Below are 18,167 nucleotides of genomic sequence, written 5' to 3' on the forward strand. Positions count from 1 at the left end.
AATGTGATTACCTGGGAGCCAAGGGGGAACTTGACCAGAAAGGGCAGCCTGTGTTGCCACATCTGGATTTATATGTGCTGTTGCTTTAAAATATGATCTAACCATGGGTGGAAGGACACACATACAGTCCCAGCTCCTCAGGAGACTGAGGCAGGAAGATGGCTTGAGTCCAGGAGTGTGAGAGCAGCTTAGACAACACAGCAGTAAATAAGTAAATAAATAAAATAAGACCTAAAGCCAATATTTAAAAAAATGCAGAGGTCTCTCAGAGCTTAATGGTATATAAGTTTCTTTGTTTCCTTTTCTTCTTTTTGGTACTGGGGTCCAAAGTCAGGACCTGGCATATTGCCAGGCAAGTACTCTACTACTAAGCCACATCTGCAGCCCACCTTTCATAGAATTTCATTAACAGGTGAGAAGTGTTTGAAAGGGGAAAAAATGAAAAGATAAAAAATTAATGGAATTCTGTGACTTTTAATTACCAACTCATGGTCTTTACCTGCACATATGGTTGTCAGCTTTGGGTGCTCACCTCAGTGACAGGCAGCACACACTCAGACCTGCCCAAGCTGCAAATATCAGTCTCTTCTTGGATTCCTCCCTTCCTCTCACATCTTGTCTGATGTCATCTTCATATTTTCAGCTTTTTAAATCTTGCTGGAATCTGCCCTCTTATCTGCCTCCCCTTACCCCCTTTCCTGTCTGTTCTGCCATCTCTGCTTCTGTAGGTTACTAAGGCAAATCGCCATGGGCTCCCCACCCCAAATATTACTCCTTGATACCCAAGGCTAGGAGTGATTTCCTTAAAAAAAAAGTGGAATCATGTCACCATAAGTCCTCTTAACTGGACTTCAGTGTCCTTCCTGTAACCTCAAGGTAAATCAAGTAAACACTTATTGACAGTGTCTTGAAGCCCTTTGTGATCTGTCCCCTGTTTGATACGACCCTGTAGGCTGGGCTCCCACCACTACTATCTTTCCCACACCCTATTCCCTACACCCACAGTCCTCTCAGGTTGGCTTTGCCTGCCTCACACACAGTGCTGTGCCTGGCCACCTGGCCTTTCCAGGCATATTTCCTCTCTTGGACTAGTCTCCACCTGGCTAGCTCCCAATTCTCTCTTAAGACCTAGTGTAGACTTGCTTCTTTTAGTGATCCCCCTCACCCCACAAGTCTAGGAGTGGCCCCCTGCACCCTTGTCTTGGTCCATTTGAGCTGCTATAGCAGAAATCCTCAGACCAAGTGCCTTATAAACAACAAAAAATTATTTTACTCAGTTCTGGAGGCTGGAAGTCCAGGATTCCTGCTACATACACATTCTCTAGAACCATCCACCTCCCACACCCCCATTTTTATTATTGAATACTCCAGATCTCTTGGTGATAGCTCCTAAATCACAATTTCTACTACTCTTTGGAGGCTGGATTGTCAACTGAACACACCTAGGAGAACTGATTCCTCTGTTAGCCTGGAGGGCTTACTTGTCTCTTGGCCTTTTCATCAGTAAATTGGTAAGAAACATGGCTGTAAATGATCCAAAGTGGGGAGGGTCCACTCTAATGGTAGCCAAGAGAAACTGATTCTTATTGAAGCCAAGCAGGCTGGACTGCTGAAGCATACAGATGACTTTCCACAGGGACCCAAGGGGCATCCTATGTCCCTGTAGAATTATAATTGCTGCTTAATTAGAATTTCTACACACAAGCTCCAAAAACCAGAGAGCAAGAAAGGAAAGCCTCCTCTCATTTCCCAGGCCCATGACATAAGATGAGCCTATTACAGATGTCACTGTGCCCCTGGGGGAAATGAACAGACCAAGCTGCAAAGTAGCTCAGGCCAGGGAGACAAATGAAAAGAGAGTGAAGAGCCCCACACTCATGTGCTGTAGGCAGAGGTTTACCTATCTGCTCTAGAGCAGAGGTTGACCTACATGCTCTACCAGGTTATAACCAGCCACCCTCTTCCACTGTGGGGTAGGGTCTTTTGGGTTTGAAACAGTCTGTTTGCCAGAGAAGCCTAAAAAAAGAAGCTGAACTTTAAAAGCTTTCTGGGTTGTTCCCAGTCATTCCAAAATGCCTGGTCCATCTGAGCCCTCTGTCCTCCACACCCACACCTCCTAACATCATGGGAAAAGTCTTCAGAGTCAGTTCATCTTCTGTCCTTGCAGCTGCACATCAGGGTGCACTCCCCTCCTCCCTCTGTGTCTCTACACTATCCTGTCCCTGCAAACCCCTATTCTCTCAGATTTCCTAGCTCTGAGGGCATGCCTAACTTATTAGATGATTAGAGGTCTTTTCATAAAGTCAGTGTGGTAACCTCATTGTCACAGCCTCCAGGAGAGCCAGCTTTTCTCATCTCTCCCAGTGTCCACATGATGCTGCCTTTATGCTAGTGCCTTCCAGTGCTTTGTCTTTGAGCCTCCAGCAGCCAATGCAAGTGGTGAAGTCAGCATTGACTTACAAGAAGGCAAGGAGGGAAGGGGCAAGCAGGGGTGAGGCTAACCACCACCCTTAGAACAGCTCCTGGAAAATGGAGTTGGGGATCCTCACACATACCAGGTCCCAGGTGGGCACGTTTGAACTGAGAACTCATCTTTGAACTCAATCCCCACCACCATTTGGGGGGAAGGTTATTTTGTCACTTCTTTCAAATCTTTTACCTTGCATATCCTACCCATGGGTGAGGCAGAGAAGGAGGCCATGGGTGGAGTAGAGATGGGAGGTTTGTTTTTGGTAGTGAGCAACAGGGCAGAGAAAATGGAGGAAGGAAGCAGGTGGCCTCAGGTGCCTGCTAGCCTGCATGCCTGATGGCAGTTGGTGTATGAAGAGAGATGAATGGTTAGCCTCATGGCCTTCCAAGAGTTGTCCTTCCTGGTGGATTTGGTGCAGTGGCTATAGAAGCCAGGCCTCATGCCCAAGGCAGATGCCTCATTTCAGGGCAGTAAAGTGGCCCCTCTGCTTCAGCCTGGTCACAGGGGGAGGCTCATGTGAGCCACCAATACCCAGAGCCAGAAAAGAAGAGAATTTTCTAAAAACCTGGACCCCTGTGGCAGTTCCTCTTTGTGCTGCCTCAAGGACAGCCCATACAGAGGAGTGAGAATCAGCTTAGCTGACTGTGACTCCCCTGTGGCTCTGTAGGTCCTCCTTGTGTGTGGAAATTTGATGCTCTACCATCAAGGTACTCTTGCTCCCAAAAGAGGTCAGGGTGGGTGCTTGGAAGGATGAAAGGGCACTTCCAACCCCATGGCAAGAGCATCTGCTGCCAGCAGGACTTTGATGGCTCCATTCTGGACTCATTTTCACCATCAGGCCATGAGACACAGGACAGATCCCCCACCCAGAGAAGAGCCCCCTTTGTACCCCACCTTCACTGCCTACCCTCCTCTTCTCCACAGCACCCTACACTGGCCCATCTCCAGGACCATGATCCAGTGCCAACCTGGCCACTGAGAAAAGTCACAGGGTCTGAACTCAGAGAGCCCTACCCTCACTACCATCCATGAAGTGGACAGAATGGCCTCTTTGCATAATCAGGACTATGGATGAATAGACCTTGGTCCAGGAGGGTGCTGAGGTTGTTGTTCATCCTGGACACTGCCCTTGGACCCCACGGCCCCAAAGCCAAAGGATAAACTCATGTTGACCTGGATGCTAGTCTTGAGAGCAGCAGGCTGCTCCTGGGCATGGGAACATATACATAGGCCTGAGGGCAGCAGCAAAGGGGACAGGAAAAAGAAAATTGCCAGAAAATGAAAGGAAAAAGAGGGTGAAGTGTTGTGAGGATGCTAATTAGGCTACTGGACCTGTAAAGGAAGAAGGCTTCCTCTGCACCAACCTCACCAATGAAGTCAGGGCACAGAGGGTCTTGGAGTCTGGGCCCTGAGTGCTCTGCAGGTCTGCAGATGGTGAGATTCTGTTAATCCCTCATACTGTGCCCATTTGCAGGCTGCATGGCTTACAGCTGGCCAACCCCACTTCACCAGTTCACTCTCCTCTGCCATATGCCAAGCTTTGGTGTGGCCTGCTACCTTGGTGTCTTCACAGAGCTGACCTGTTCTGGAGTGGCCAAGAAACTCCTGCAAGTAGATGGGCTGGAGAACAGCACCCTGCACAATGAGAAGGTAAGGAGGGCTGGACAGCCTGAGCCCAGCCAGAAGGTGCCTGGAATGGCCCTGGGGATGGGGAGGATTGGTCAGCTACCTTCTGCTTACCTCTGTGTGCCTAGATCCTGGCCTGGAGTAAAGCACACCTGGTGTTCTTTGGGTGCCTCCGTCCATGAGGCCCTGGGTAGTGCATCCTAGCCTGTAGCTTACAATCCCTTGGGCTGCTGGACTCCTCCCTCTGCTATTATTAGTCTTCCATCTCCACCTCTGTGCTGCTACCACACTCACATAGGTTACTGTAGATTTTGTTGTCCAGTCACCCCCATGCCATCCCAGCTGCCTGTCCCCCTAGCTCAGCCTCCAGACCCTGCTCATGGTGCTGCCTATGCTTTGGACTGCTGCTCCTGACTGTGACTACATCCACTCTTTCTCACTCCTCCATCTCTTTTCTCTGGCCCTGCAAACTGAACTGGGAAGGTGACATTAACACTTTGGCCCTTCCATTGGACAGCAAATTCCAAGAGCTGAGACCCCATCTGTCCTTTCCTCCAGCTAAGGAGCCTGTGTAGAGCACTCACTCCATCAACATCAGTGGAGGGTACAGAGGTCCAGACTCTACCCAGGCCAATGTGATACACTCTGGGCTCACCTTTTCCCTTGCAAAGGAAAGTATGGAGGTGACCCACACATGCCCAATCTCCTGGTAGGAGAGGAAGCAGAAGGAAGGTAAAAGCTCAGTCCTGGCCATAGCCTGCTGCCAGGGTGGCCCCTTGTGCCCCAGACCACTCCTCTACTTACCAGTGCTGTGTTCCAAAATGAGCTGCTGCCCATCTCAAATCCTGTTTTAAGGTCAAGCCTTAGACACACTCAAGGCTGTCTCAGCAGATGGCTTTACTTGGGTACAGTATCCATCCAAGATACATCTCTTCTCTTTCCTGGCTTGTAACTAGGTTTTTAAGAGAAAGAGGCTCACATCAGCACTTCACCAAGGAAAGAAGTTCTTTTAAAGTTTTCTACCTATTTTGTAGATTCAGCTTCTGTGGACTGAAGAAGATGCTTCCCTTCACTCAGGAGGCTCTGGCACTATCTTGGGAATGGTGACTGGCCTGGACCTTCACCCTACTCTGTGAGGTCAGAGGCAGTGCATGCACTCGCACACATGCACTTCAGACCCTCTGCTGTCAGCACTTGCCCACTGTGCCTGGAGACAGGCACTGGGAAGGAGCCTAAGGGACAGGAGTTCAAGAGTTTTCTGCTTACACTCAGGACCTCATCAGAGCCTTTAGCCCCTGTGGCTGGCCTGGACCCAAGGGCATGTGTCCCATATTTGTCTGACCTACCTTTTATGCTATAGGCCCTGAAGAGACACAGCCTTAGCACCAAGCTTCTTTACATTTCTGTGGGCCAAAAGATGAGCCTGGAGACATCCGTGCACTTAACCTGATGCTGCTGCAGGTGCCAGATTCCAGAACCCTTGTACCAGGTGGGGTCCAGCACTTTCTCCTAAACTTCTCACCATTTGTCAGCTCAGTTGGGGTCACAGAGCAGTGGTTTGAGGACAAGAAGGCCCTGGGCTGAGGACAAGCCCATGAGCCCCTTGCTGGGGAGCCTGGTGTGTACATATTGGTCCCTAGAAACAGGAGGGTAGACAGGAGGATGCAGAGTTCTCAGGAATTCTATACTGAGAATTCCCGGCCTGTACTTCAGAAGCCACTGTGCCCGACACTCAGCTTCTCCTGTACTTCAACCTCCTTCACCCAGGTACCAAGTTTTCTGGAGGATCATTTGATGTTATCTCTGATGGCAGGGTGCTCCACCAGTCCCCAATCAGGAGCTCAGAAGGAGCATTTCTTAGCTGAGGACCCATGCAGGAACACTTGGGGAGAGCACTGAGGAAGACTTATGGCATCAGAAACTCCAGGGTGTGGCTATACCAGGTACTCAACACCTAAACTGGTGCTCAGAGGTCAGGGGATCAGCACTCTAATGAGCCAGTTGGCTCAGCTGAGAGGAACTCAGCCTGCAGCTGAGCACATGATGCCCACAGCTCACTTTCACACTCAGTTATGATGAGGGGATGCCAGTCACATGCCAGTAAGTGTTCCACAGAAGCATAAGGTGAAAATATAAGGGAAGCCATGATCAAGAAGATATCTGGCTCAGTAACAGCATTTGCAAAGGCTCTGGCTCAGGTAGGAGTTTGATTAGGCAGCTCAGCCAGATGATGGTGGGTCAGGGAGTGTATAAAGCAAACAGGAGCCAGTTTGTATCTTAAGCTTTCATGTTGTAGACTTCACTGCAGGAATTCAGAAGCCAGTGTTCAGGGCTTTCAGATCTGTCTTTTGAGGCAGCAGCTCCTTGTGTACTACCAGGCCCTTGGGCCTTTGGCAGGAGTTGGGGATATGGTCTGTACCTGCCTTTCACATCCAGCCTTGGAGACTGCAGAGAGGTGGGGCAGAGGGACCAGAAGCCTCCCCTCTCTTTCTGCTAATTCGGATCTCCCAACTTCTGGGTCTGTTGCCTGTACTGAATGGATGGAGGCAACCACCAAGCACATTCTTTTGAAAGTGGGCTTCAGCCCTGCCTGGGCCTGATTGTAGGTTGCAGAATGACCTCTAGGTGGCAACAGCAGCCTGCATACCACCATGGCTGTGTTCCTGGGGCAGCTTTGCAAAGAGGTGGTGAATGAGTGGGCTTGTGAATGTCCACTAGCAAAAGCCTCGCTCTCTCCCATCCAGGATGTTGCTGAAGTCTTAGGCTGGGCTGTCTAACCTGAGTACATCCCCATCCCCAAGAGGCCTTTTCTCTTCCATTCTTTTGCAGTGGCCTAATGAAAAAAAATCCAGGAGATTCTCTCAGAGGCCCTCAGCCCTAGAACTCTGGATTTTGCTATCCCAGACCTGCAGGGCAGGTCTCTGTCCTCTTCTCAGCTTACCAATGAATGACTCCTGTTCTTGCAGCTGAGGTGTCAGCCACACGAAAAGTACTTTGTCCACCTAGAAATAGACAGGGTCATGTGCCTTGAGCTGAAGAAGAGCCCACCAAGTCCTAAACTCACAAATCAGAGAAAAGTCCCTTGCATCCAGAAGCTCATGTCCCTGTATCTGCTGGGATGGGTATGGGTACTGCAGGCCTCACATTTTCTTTCTGGGCCTATTGGCCTCTCAGCCCTCCTAGATAATGTGAGAGATGGTCTTGGAATTGAGCCTCCCTCCTACTGCTTGGTGGACACCTGGTCATAGATACTGCTGCATTGCTAGTGCCAGGTGCAAGTATTCCTGCCATGCTGGGCTGTTGCCTGTCAGACATTCACTGCCCACCTCACCTACTTCCCCAGTGAAGCAGAAGACATTTGAGGATTAGCTGCTGCTGTCCATGAGTCATATGATCCCAAAGCTAAGCTAAACACATCTGAGCTAGGATCATGGGGGCTTCTTGAGGCCAGGGTCCCAGTTGGGACTGTGCCCTGTTCCATATTCCTTCTCAGCAGGGTCTTTCCAAGTCTCCACCTGTGACACACAAGCCCTATTTTACTCTGATATCCTTGCTGAACATTCTATAAATGGCAGGAGTCACAGTTAGAATGACAGACTAGCTCTACTGGGAGTCCTCAAAAGAGAGTTGAGTGAAGTCTTCAGACTTCACTCATGTGGGGAGCTGCTCATATAGGGAGGACCCTAGGACCCTCTTCATCTGTCTCAGAGCCTCAACACTGAGGTTCTTGTCATCCCTGTCACCCACACACCAGTGGCTGTTATTCCTAATATCTGGAAAGCTGGGCCTGAGGTGTAAGGGTATCGCAGACTGTTGGTCAGGAAAGGTGTGTCCAGAGTCTGGCTCAGAATCGCCATCACATCTTACCAAGCTCTATCTCCTTCAGGGTGACATCTGCTCTTGAGAACACATTTGCAGGACTCTGGGTCACTTCATGCCATCTCCACAAGTTCAGAAGAGGTGAGCACTAGGGGAGGCTCAGGCTGCTCACAGGTGACTGCTTTCAGTAGCCAGCCTCTTTATGCTGCAGTGTTGTGGCTATGAACTGGCCAGGAACACAGGAGAAGACCTCTAGGTGGCAAAAGGTCTCTAAAGGGGGAGAAGAGTGAGACAGACTCCTGGCTTTTTGGGAACTCTCTGGAAATAACTAACCCAAAACTTGTCTCCTTGCAGGGTTATCTCAGCTTCTCATGGTCCACTTTACATTCAAGAGACCCTGCCTTGGGTTTCACAGAAATGACATGGCCTCTGGTAGCTCTTCACAACTAGCTATATCACATGCAGCCTGGCCCTCTTTTCCTCATCTGTGAGGCAGCACAGTAGTTCTGGTCCCAGGTGTCACAACACAGTCCTGTTGTGAGGACTGTAGATGGGGTAGCAAAGTCCGATGGCAGCCTCACCACAAGGCAGGTACTGGATTGTATAGTTGAAGAAATTCAGGCCTAGTATGTAAATAAGCAGTAGCACAGGCTGCAGCAGCACAGGCTACAGTGACAGCCTGGCTTCCAGGCCCTATTTCTGGCACTTCTTACTCCCTGAAAGAAGCTGTGTGAACACCAGAGCTCTTCTGCTCATTCCACTCTATTGAATATAAACCTGCATCCACCTGCTCTGTCTTTTCTTTCAGAATTCATTTTTAACTTGTGCCCCACCAGCCATAGTGGGCCACAGTCGGGGTCCATGCTGGTGTGGTACTTAGGCCTGGACAGCACAAGTCATTCAAGAGCTGTGCATCCTCTGTGATTATTTCCCTTCTTTTCTCATTTCCTTGTGACTGTCCCTAAGCCTTATTAAGCTGAGAGACAGGCCACTGGGACTGCCCAGCTTCACAGTTGAAGCTGTCAATCTAAGTACAGGGTGGGCCTGTCAACCTCTGGGCAGACGCATCCTCAGGCCTTCCAAGGACCACACAGAGTCTTCTGGGCTGGCTCTGGCATTTTATGGTAGCCCTTTCTCCATGTCATTACCAGGAACCAGAATGCACAGAGTCCTAAGGCATGACCCAAAAGAGGCCTGGGAGAGCCTGTAGACCACTAAGGACCACAGCAGAGGCCCCAGGGCAGGCTTGGAGGCTCACAGGAAAAGCAGGGCCAAGCAGAGTGGAGAGAACTGAGTGCTGTGAGCACTTGGACTGCTAACTTTCCACTCCACCCTCAGGAAAGTAGCTATGAGGACCTCACCCACCAAACCACAGGTAGAGGCCCATCAGAACATGGAGGAGGATCCTGGACATGCCCATTGGAACACCTAGTATGGCCAGTGGTAGTCTATCCTATCCAGCACTGACTGGTGGATGTGGCCACAGTGCCCCAATAGGACAGACCTTCCCAGCGCCAGTTCCAGACCATAATGAGTCTACAATTGCCCTCCTAGAGTATGTGAAGAGGATTTATGTTCATGTGCACAATGGACCCAAAGCTGTGTGAATATCACAGCTCTCCTGCTCAGTCCATTCTTTGAATATAAACCTGCCTCCACCTGCTCTGTCTTTTCTTTGAAGGTTCATTTTTACCTGGTGCCCCACCAGCCATAGTGAGCCACAGAGGGAGTTCACACTGGTGTGACCATGCTTCAGTACACATGAGTCTGTCCTCAGCCTGGAATGAGGCCAAGGCATGGGCTGCCAGGGGTTCAGAGAATGCCAAACAGGAAGCCAAGTGAGACCCTGTGCCCACTGCCAGAGAGCTAGGGACACTCCTGCCATCCTCACCCAGAGGAACAGCCTCAAGCCCCATCTCCAATGTGGGAAGGCAACTTGTTCCCTGCCTAGCTGGCCACTTCCTCTCTTTACCTGAGCTTGAAGTAGAAACTGAGAGGAAGGGCACAATGGATGGCCCACCTGTGACCTGCCTCATTCCCAGTCCTTCATGTACCAGTTTGCCCCCCAGACTCCAGGCTCCCAGAGTGGAGTTGGCAGAAAGTAGGTGGCTGCAGATCCTCTGGGACCCATTTCCCCAGTTCCAGATCAAGATGGAAGAAGGTAATCAACAATGGAGAAGAGGAGGGAGGTGTGTCATCTTTAAAGAAATGGAGGACAGTGAAAAACCATGTCCCTGAAGTGCCCCAGTCTATTCCCAAGTCACATTAAGCCCAGACAAGAATGTCCAGGTAAATGCCATCCTGAGGGACACTGACTCTCACACAGGGTATATAAGGCAGACCAGAATTCTCAGAATGAGCTGTTTTTTGTTTGTTTGTTTTTGTTTGTTTGGGGTTTTTTTGCACACAACCTAGGACAGAAGCTTTTTTGGATGCTTGTCATAAAAGAATAAAAGCAGATGAAGGACTCTATTGATGTCACTGCTGTGGCCTGACAAGTAAACCCCTCTCCCTGGATGACCGGCCTGTGTCGGGGGCACCATGGAGATGAAAATTTCCTCTTGTTTTCCAGCTGCCATTGGACAAGGTATAAAAAAGAAAGATTTGCATGAGGTATACTGGGGCAGGGGGAGGGGGCACTGCCTGTCCAACTTGCTACCCTGGGCTTTCTCCATGAAAAGCTTTCAATACACCAATGTCCCTTGGCATGGTGGCACACACCTGTGATCCCAGCAGCTCAGGAGGCTGAAGCAGGAGGATTGTGAGTTCAAAGCCAGCCTCAGCAACTTAGTGAGGCCCTATCTCTAAATAAAATATATAAAATATCTGGGGATGTGGTTCAGTGGTGAGAAACCCCTGTGTCCAATTCTTGGTACCAAAAAATGTACACCAATATCTTACATGCCATATGTGCATAATTCCTTGGGTCTCTCAGCAACCTGTCACATTACCCTAGTGCAATTGGGCTGTGGACCAAACAAAAAGGCAGCAGGAAAAGAGACTCTGCCACATGCTGTGCATGATGGCTTCCTGATGAGCCCAAGGTACAGCCCAACATATCCTGACTAGATACAGTCCAGCTGCCAGGCACCTCATGCAAGGCAGTGTGCATTGAGTGTTTAGCACCCCCTTGGGGTGGGTCTACAGTAGCCTCTGAGAAAGCTGACCACCAGCTCTCACTTAGAACCTGTTTTCCTCATAAGGTTTGGCAGACATTAGATGTGCAACTACATATGAAGTCTCTTGGACATGCAGAAAATCCCCAGTAAGTGAAGTGTGGATGAGCAGGAGTTTAGTCCCAGGCTGGGCCCAGGAAAAAGATGGTGGGCAGAGGGCTTGCACCTGTGCACTGAGCACCTGTTCATGGGTCAGCCTCTTAGCCAAGCCACCCAGTGGAATTCTGTCAAGGGTGTTAAGGAAACAGGACCATAGTGAAAGCACCCAGAACTGTCCTTCTAAAATGTCACTTGCCCAAGCAGACCTGAGCAAGGCTCTCCAGGGGACACATGACTGCCACAGGCTTGGGCAGGCATTGCACACACAGAGAGCCAGGAAAAAGGTGGAACTCTCACCCAAGTCCAAGGGTAGACACAACTTTGAGGATCCCTTCCCACTGAGGATTGGAGACATTTGCCTGTCCCTTAAGGAAAGAGGGCACCTAAGTTGACAGCAGAGGGGGCAGAGCCAGGTGGGGAGATATAGGGGCTCCAGGGGACCTGAACAGAGAGCAACTAGTTGCAAAAGACACTAGCAGTGTCCAGATTCCTGTCTGTCTCCCCCCCAGGTACTCATGGGAAAGCTGGCAGCTTCAGTCCAACCCCCCCACCCCCAGACTCTGGGCTGCTTAAGGGGGTCAAGCTGGTGCCCCTTGGCCTCTTCCTCAACATCTCACTAGAGCCATGGGCCTCCTGGAGCCGGCCCTTCAGGGCCTCAGAGCCAGCTCAGGCTGCAGGGGAGACAATATACCTCTTAGATCCCTAGCACAGGTCCCCAGGGTGTTGCTGTCCTGCCTCCTCAGAAGAGGGTCTGAAGGGCTTTGCCTGGCGCTCTGTGTCCTGATGGGAACATCTGTGTGCAGGTTCTAATTCAGATGTTTGCTCTGTGTGCTGGGATAAGTTACTTCACCTCTGTGTGCCTCTTTCCCCATCAGTGGGATGCTAGGATCAGTGTCTCCAGAATAAGCTGTGTGTTTGGGGGGCAAGATGGGGTGTCTGCACTTTTCCCTCCAGGCACAGTGCCCTAGCTGTAGACACAACTCTCTTGCCCAAGAAAGCTGTCTCTAATCCCTCATGAAGGTCTTGGGGCACCACCAGGGGCCTGTGTGGGATGGGGGCTCACCAACCTGGCCCACCTGCCCCAGCAGCAACCCAGGCAGCCCAGCAGTACCCACTGTACTCCCCTGGCCATGCACTTGGTGGAGTTTTGCTACCCAGATTTCTGTTACTGTGGTAAAATAAGTGAGACAATTACCTTAAAAAGAGGGCATTCATGTTTTCCAGAGGTTTTAGTTCATGCCACCTGGTCCTGTGGCATGGTGTTCATGGTAACCACAGGTCCATGATGGGCCTGTGGCAAGGCAGCACATCATGGCAGGAATGAAGCTGCTCACCTCATGGCAGCCAGGAAGAAAACAAGAAGAGACCAGGGGCCCACTCTTTCCTATCAACCTAGGACTCCTACTAGGCCCATTCTCTACAGGTTCCACTACCTCTGGATAGAACCATGGGCTGGGGATCAAGCCTAACACATAGGCCTCTCAGTGACACTCAAAGTCCAAACAATGGCACCACTGGGCTGGGCTGTCTGCCTGGACTGCAAGATGCTGGTCAACCTCCTCCACCTTCACTGCTTATCAGTTTCTGTTATCTTCCCCTGTCCATGGCTCCCAGCATGAGCAGTAGACCCCTGAGCACAGAGTGGAGCCATCCTCAAGCACACTTGCTCCAGGCCTATCTTTTGACCAGGTTGTCATCCTCCCTGGGGATTCCTCACAGTCTCTCATGTGGGTGAATCCTGGAGCAAGAATGTGCAGGTGTACAAGCCAAGTCATCCTGTGTATGATCAGAACTCCAGGTCACATGTGACAGAAACTACCTGAAGCAAAAGTGAGTCCTGTGTGTTGACTCCAGGGTGATTCACTCCAGGGCCTACCAGCCTCCTGGCTCTTTACCATCCCTGACCCATGGGGGTTCAGCAGAAACTCTAGATTTCCTCCTTCCTGCATCTAGTGACCTCATGCATGTGGATGTTCTAACTGAATGGCTCCAGCTAAACCCACAGGTGGTGTGCCTTGACTGGCCCAGCCTGTCACAGGCCTTTCCCTGAGCATGTCACTGTGGCTTGGGGTGGCCAGAGCCAGGGTCAGAGCCAGCCTTCACCCACCCATGGAGATGGGGTTTCTCAGTGTAAAATCAAAGCTATGTTGCGAGAGAAAAAACATCAGGTGGGGAAACTGAGGCTGGGGCTTTTTACAGAAGTATAGAAGCCTCAGGGACTCATGAAGCTTTATTCTGAATGCCTAGTAAGGCACCGTCTCCTCCCACTAGCACCCTGTCCCATCCCCTGGTAATTCTCTTCCAATGCCAGCAGGGAAAATGTGTTTAGGGCCACATTATTAACTTGCCAATCTCATTTATGGGTCACAAATGCTAAAGGCTTAGACGATCCACTTATATAATGAGATCTTCAGGACAAGTTACTTGGGAAAATGTCAGGCAGGATCCATCATACTCATAGGGAGAGAGAGACAATAAACCAGAGCAACAATTGGATTCAGCCTCCAGCAGGGCCAAGAAGGAGGGCAGGGCCTCACTGTTCCCTTTACTGGAGCTAGGAACGCTGGGCATGCACTGTGGTATCTGCTACCTCATTCATTTCTTTGTCACCTGCCCAAATGAGTCATGGCTGAAAGAGGGGAATAACAGGGGACAGAGCAGTGCTGAGGAGGGACAGATGTTCAAGCAGGTGGGCAGAGATCAAGTGCCAGACTCAGCTCTTGCCTCTCTGGCCAGAAACACTCATGTGTTCTTGGTGCCTGGGATGTGTCTCCCAGATGAGGAGACACATACCCTACCCATGGCTTTGCCTATGGTAGAGCCCCAGCACCTCCTCTGGTGCAGTAGATAACCCCACCCTGGTCTACTCAGCAAGTGATTGAGAGCTACCAATTGCCAGCCCTCCAGCCTTATGTCTATTCATGATACTGACATATGGTATCTCCACATAGATCCACTGGTCCAAGGATGCTGCTAATTGAGAGAGTAAAGCATGTCCTCATTATATCTCTGCTGAAGCAGAACAAATGTAAGATGCTAGGGAGCAGAGGGCAGCCTGAGGTATGTGTCCGCATGCAGCATTGCAGGGGTAAGGGAGGAAGGAAGGGGCAACATGGGCAGGCTGCAGGCTTGGCAGTCGGTTCTGGGTCTCAGAAGACTCCTGGGCCTCAGTTGATGAAGTCCTAAGGAACTGGGTTGGCCATCCTGGCCCAGGCAGGCTGGCTTGTAGCAAGAGCTCAGCTGACAGCAGGCCCCATCATCTCCCTTCATTTCACACCAAAGAAATGCTGAGCCAGTTACCATAGATGCACCAGAGGCTCAGAAGCCCAGGAAATAGGCCCTAAAATGTTCTAGTTCTTTCTCCAACAAAGACATTCTATCTCATATTGAACCAAAGTCCTGAGAGCTCTAGACCAGAGTCTTCTGTTTTTATTGGGGGCAGCCTGGACCCGTATCAGTGATTATGGTATTGTTACTCACCAGTGCTTTCCCCACCAGGCCCCCACTCCATTCTGTGGTCCCTCTCCAGTGCCCAGCTGAGGATTAGCCACCAAAAAGCCCTACTCCTGGGACTGGAGAGGGCAGAGCTTAGACAAAAGTCAGGGTCTCAGGGTCCTAAGCAGCCTTTCCTCCCCACACAGGTTTGGAGCTTGCTGCCTGGAAAGAGGCTTCTTCACCAACTGGCCACCTGCATCCTAAATGACCAGTGGGTTTGAGATTTGTGGCCACCACCTCCCAGGAGGTGTAGGACCATGGTCCCCTGACCTAGTATGACCATCTGCCCCTGCAGTGATAGGAAGTTAGAGGAGATGGAGATGGGATCCAGGACATGAAAGGCTAGGATGCTCAGGCTGTCTAGGGGAAGCGCTGGGGGTGGGGCTTGCCCTTGGATGCAGCTGAGCTTCTGAACGTCTGGGACACTAGAAAGCTCAGGATGCCCTTCCATTGGCCTGTGCTTGCTCTCTGTGAAGTGGAAGTCTCATGGGGTATGACTGAGTGTTTCACCTACTCCTTCTTGGCAAGGGTAGATCTGGGGCCTGGAACTAGCACCCCAACACTGTGGGCTTTTCACAGGGAGTCAAGCAGGGGCAGAGTCTTATCCCTCAAGGGTGCAGCCTGCTAGAGAGGGGCCCTCATCTACTCCCTCCAGGCAGCTGGAGTGAAGGGCTACTGCCAAGACAGCTCTGACTCTAGGTCCATCAGCACCGTTATTCTAGCCCTGTTGGGCCATCTGGGTGTTCTGACTTTTCCAGCCTCACCCTGGACAAGGTGCTTCTGTCCCAACAGAATGTATGGGGGGTCTCTGCCCCTGGCCCTGGCCCTGGCTGACAGTGTTCACATCTGCTGAAGGTGCTGGGCAACCACATGTCAGGCAGTGCTGTGCAATGAGGCATCTGCTGCTACCATCTTGGGGCAGATGACTGCCAGTGAGCTAAGTGTGTAAAAAGGAAGGGATGCCATAGGAACCCTTTCTTGCAGGGAGAATGGGGTGGAAGAGGCAGGCACCTGTTAGCTGGGGAAGCAGGGACCACATCTAAGGGAGAGTTCTGGGATCACATGGGCTCCAAGGTTGGAGTGGGGACCAGAAGCCAGATCACAGGTAGCTTGGGCCCAGCCTCAGAGATGGTGCAGGACTCTGCAGGACAGGATTGGCATGCCCTTGTCATGCCTGGTCTGGTGGTCTTAGGCATGTCCCTTCCCTCTCAGTTCTTTAGGGCCTGAAAGAAAGTGTTGGTTTCTTCAGGTGATTTCATTTCCTGATCCCTGAGATTGGAAAGATAGGGGCTTCATCAGCACACACATGCTTGCCGTCTGCAGGATCCTCTGGCCAGGAAGTGACAGGACCCCAGCAACCCTACTAGACTCCCCTCAGGGTGTGCAGGAAGGGCCTCCACCCTGCATCCAGAGGCTGAGGCTCCTACAGAGCTTTAAGTGGTGGTCATTGAGGTCTCCATGCAGAGCAAGACCCTTTGTCAGCTTTCCTCATCCTCCTAGGTTGCAGCAAGAACCACATGGTAAAGGGTATGGCCAGGATGCTGGGCAGGAAGCTGACTGAAATATGAGATCCTGCCTGCTTTGTTTGCCTGCAAAGCCAGTCCACTGGACCCAGAAACCCTCAGTGATATTGGGCCCCAAGGAAAGAGAGGTGTGAAATTTCATCAAGGAAACAGCCCAGTCACCAAAGCCTTGTTTTGGTTGGAAGGGTCTGAGGCTGGAAAGAAGGCCCCATGGGCAACCCCAGAGTCCCTGCTGTAGAGTAATGCACACTCAGGCCACAAGGGCTTCTCCTTGGTGACAGAGAACATGGCAGGATAGCCTGTACTCAGTCCTAATGTGTTGGACTTGGAGTCCTGGGCTCTCAGCCTCCTGTAACCATCACACCACAGTAGGACAGAAAACTGGGGCTAAGAAAGCCTGAGTCACTTGCTCAGGTCACTCAGGGCTACTTATTGCCAAGCTGCACTATGAATCTAGGTTCTGGTCAGCTTTCATGCAGCCCAAGGTATGTAGACCTGTAACACCAGACCAGAAGAGCCTACATTCTCTGGATGGTCTGCCAGCTGCATCCAGAGGTCCAAGGGAACATGACAGGTGGGCCCATTTCCCCTTTTCCCACCTTCCAGTAACCTACACCCAGCCACTGACCATGTGCCAAAGGTCTCCGCCTGCTGTGACTCAGCCCAGCTGTTACTCAGCCTCCTGTTTGCTGGTTCTTGCCTGTTTTTAACTTTTCAAAGTATGACTTCACCATTGAGTCCTGGCAGGGTGACTTCTGCAGCTCTGGCAGGTCCTCCTCTCAAGCCTCAGTCCATGCATGCCCAGGAGTGTCCTTGGATTCCTCTCACCAAGTGGCTGAGAATTAGATGCTGGGATGAGGCATCCTTGGACTCTGGTCCTGGACAGACTGTCACCCCCAGGGCCATCAGTCTGTTCATAGTCACCCTTCCTAGGTGCCTCCAAATCCAAGGGCCCAATGTCCGTGACATCATAGATTGAAGACCAAGAGGCCAGAAACCCTTCAAGGGAGGAGCACCCAAGAGTCCCCTTCAGAAGGAAGAGGCAAGAAATGGGGTTTGTCATGGGAAGGCTCAAGAGGTGGGTCAGTGCCATGAGAGGCTGGAGCATCATGTGGATAAGGGCTGTCCCTGGGGGAAGGCAGCTTCCCTGAAACTCAGCACGGGCAGTAGAGGCTGCTGTTTTGTTAGGCACTGAGCCCCATGTCCTTAGGAGCCAAGCAAGGAAGGACAGCCCTGAGGCAGATGGGATCCTTCTCAGGACTGGGCCCGGCATGGTACAATTGGTGGAGTGTTAAAAGTGGAGGTTTGCCATGTTGAAGTTGAGGCCTGGGTTTAGTCTATGTGAACTCATTTAGGATTCGTGTCTCTCCTCATTCTGAAATGGACTTATTGTCCCCCTTGAGGGCAGTGCTCTGGTGCCAATGAGACAATGTGGGAGCCACCAAGTGTAGAACCCAGTTCTGATCCCTGTATCTTGAAGGTTCTTCATCTTTGAGAAGATTTGCTGCCCACAGGGGCCTGCTGAAAAGGAGTTGGCCTACACTCCACAGGGGATCTGGGAGGAGAAAAAGAACTGCTTTGGTGACAGGTAGTGAGGGATTTACCATGTTTTAAATGCAAAATCACAATAAACTGCAAACAATTCATAGGAAATAAAATTGTACATGACAAAAAATGAGATATTTAATATCTACTCCCAGTCTGTGGTTTGTTTCTTTATTATCTTTTTTTTTTCTTTTTCAGACCATAAGTTATTGATTCATTGATTGATTCATGCATTATTTGTGATGGGATATCATTTTGTTGACAGGCTTTCTTTAAACTCCTGGACTCATGCATTCCTACTACCTGAGTCTCACGGGTTCTTAAAAGTTTTAAATTTTATCAAAGTCCCAATTTACCAGTATTTTCTTCCATGGATTATATGTTGATATTGAATTAAAAACCTACTGTAAAAAT

The 18,167-nt window shown here is 50.7% G+C and overlaps 1 pseudogene; it reads left to right on the forward strand.

Moving 5' to 3' along the window:
* Positions 1-2,846: 2,846 nt before the first annotated feature.
* On the forward strand, positions 2,847-11,896 carry LOC144373547 (endonuclease V-like; annotated as a pseudogene).
* The last annotated feature ends 6,271 nt before the right edge of the window (positions 11,897-18,167 follow it).

Source organism: Ictidomys tridecemlineatus, unplaced genomic scaffold, assembly GCF_052094955.1.
Source record: "Ictidomys tridecemlineatus isolate mIctTri1 unplaced genomic scaffold, mIctTri1.hap1 Scaffold_42, whole genome shotgun sequence".
Classification (NCBI taxonomy): domain Eukaryota; kingdom Metazoa; phylum Chordata; class Mammalia; order Rodentia; family Sciuridae; genus Ictidomys; species Ictidomys tridecemlineatus.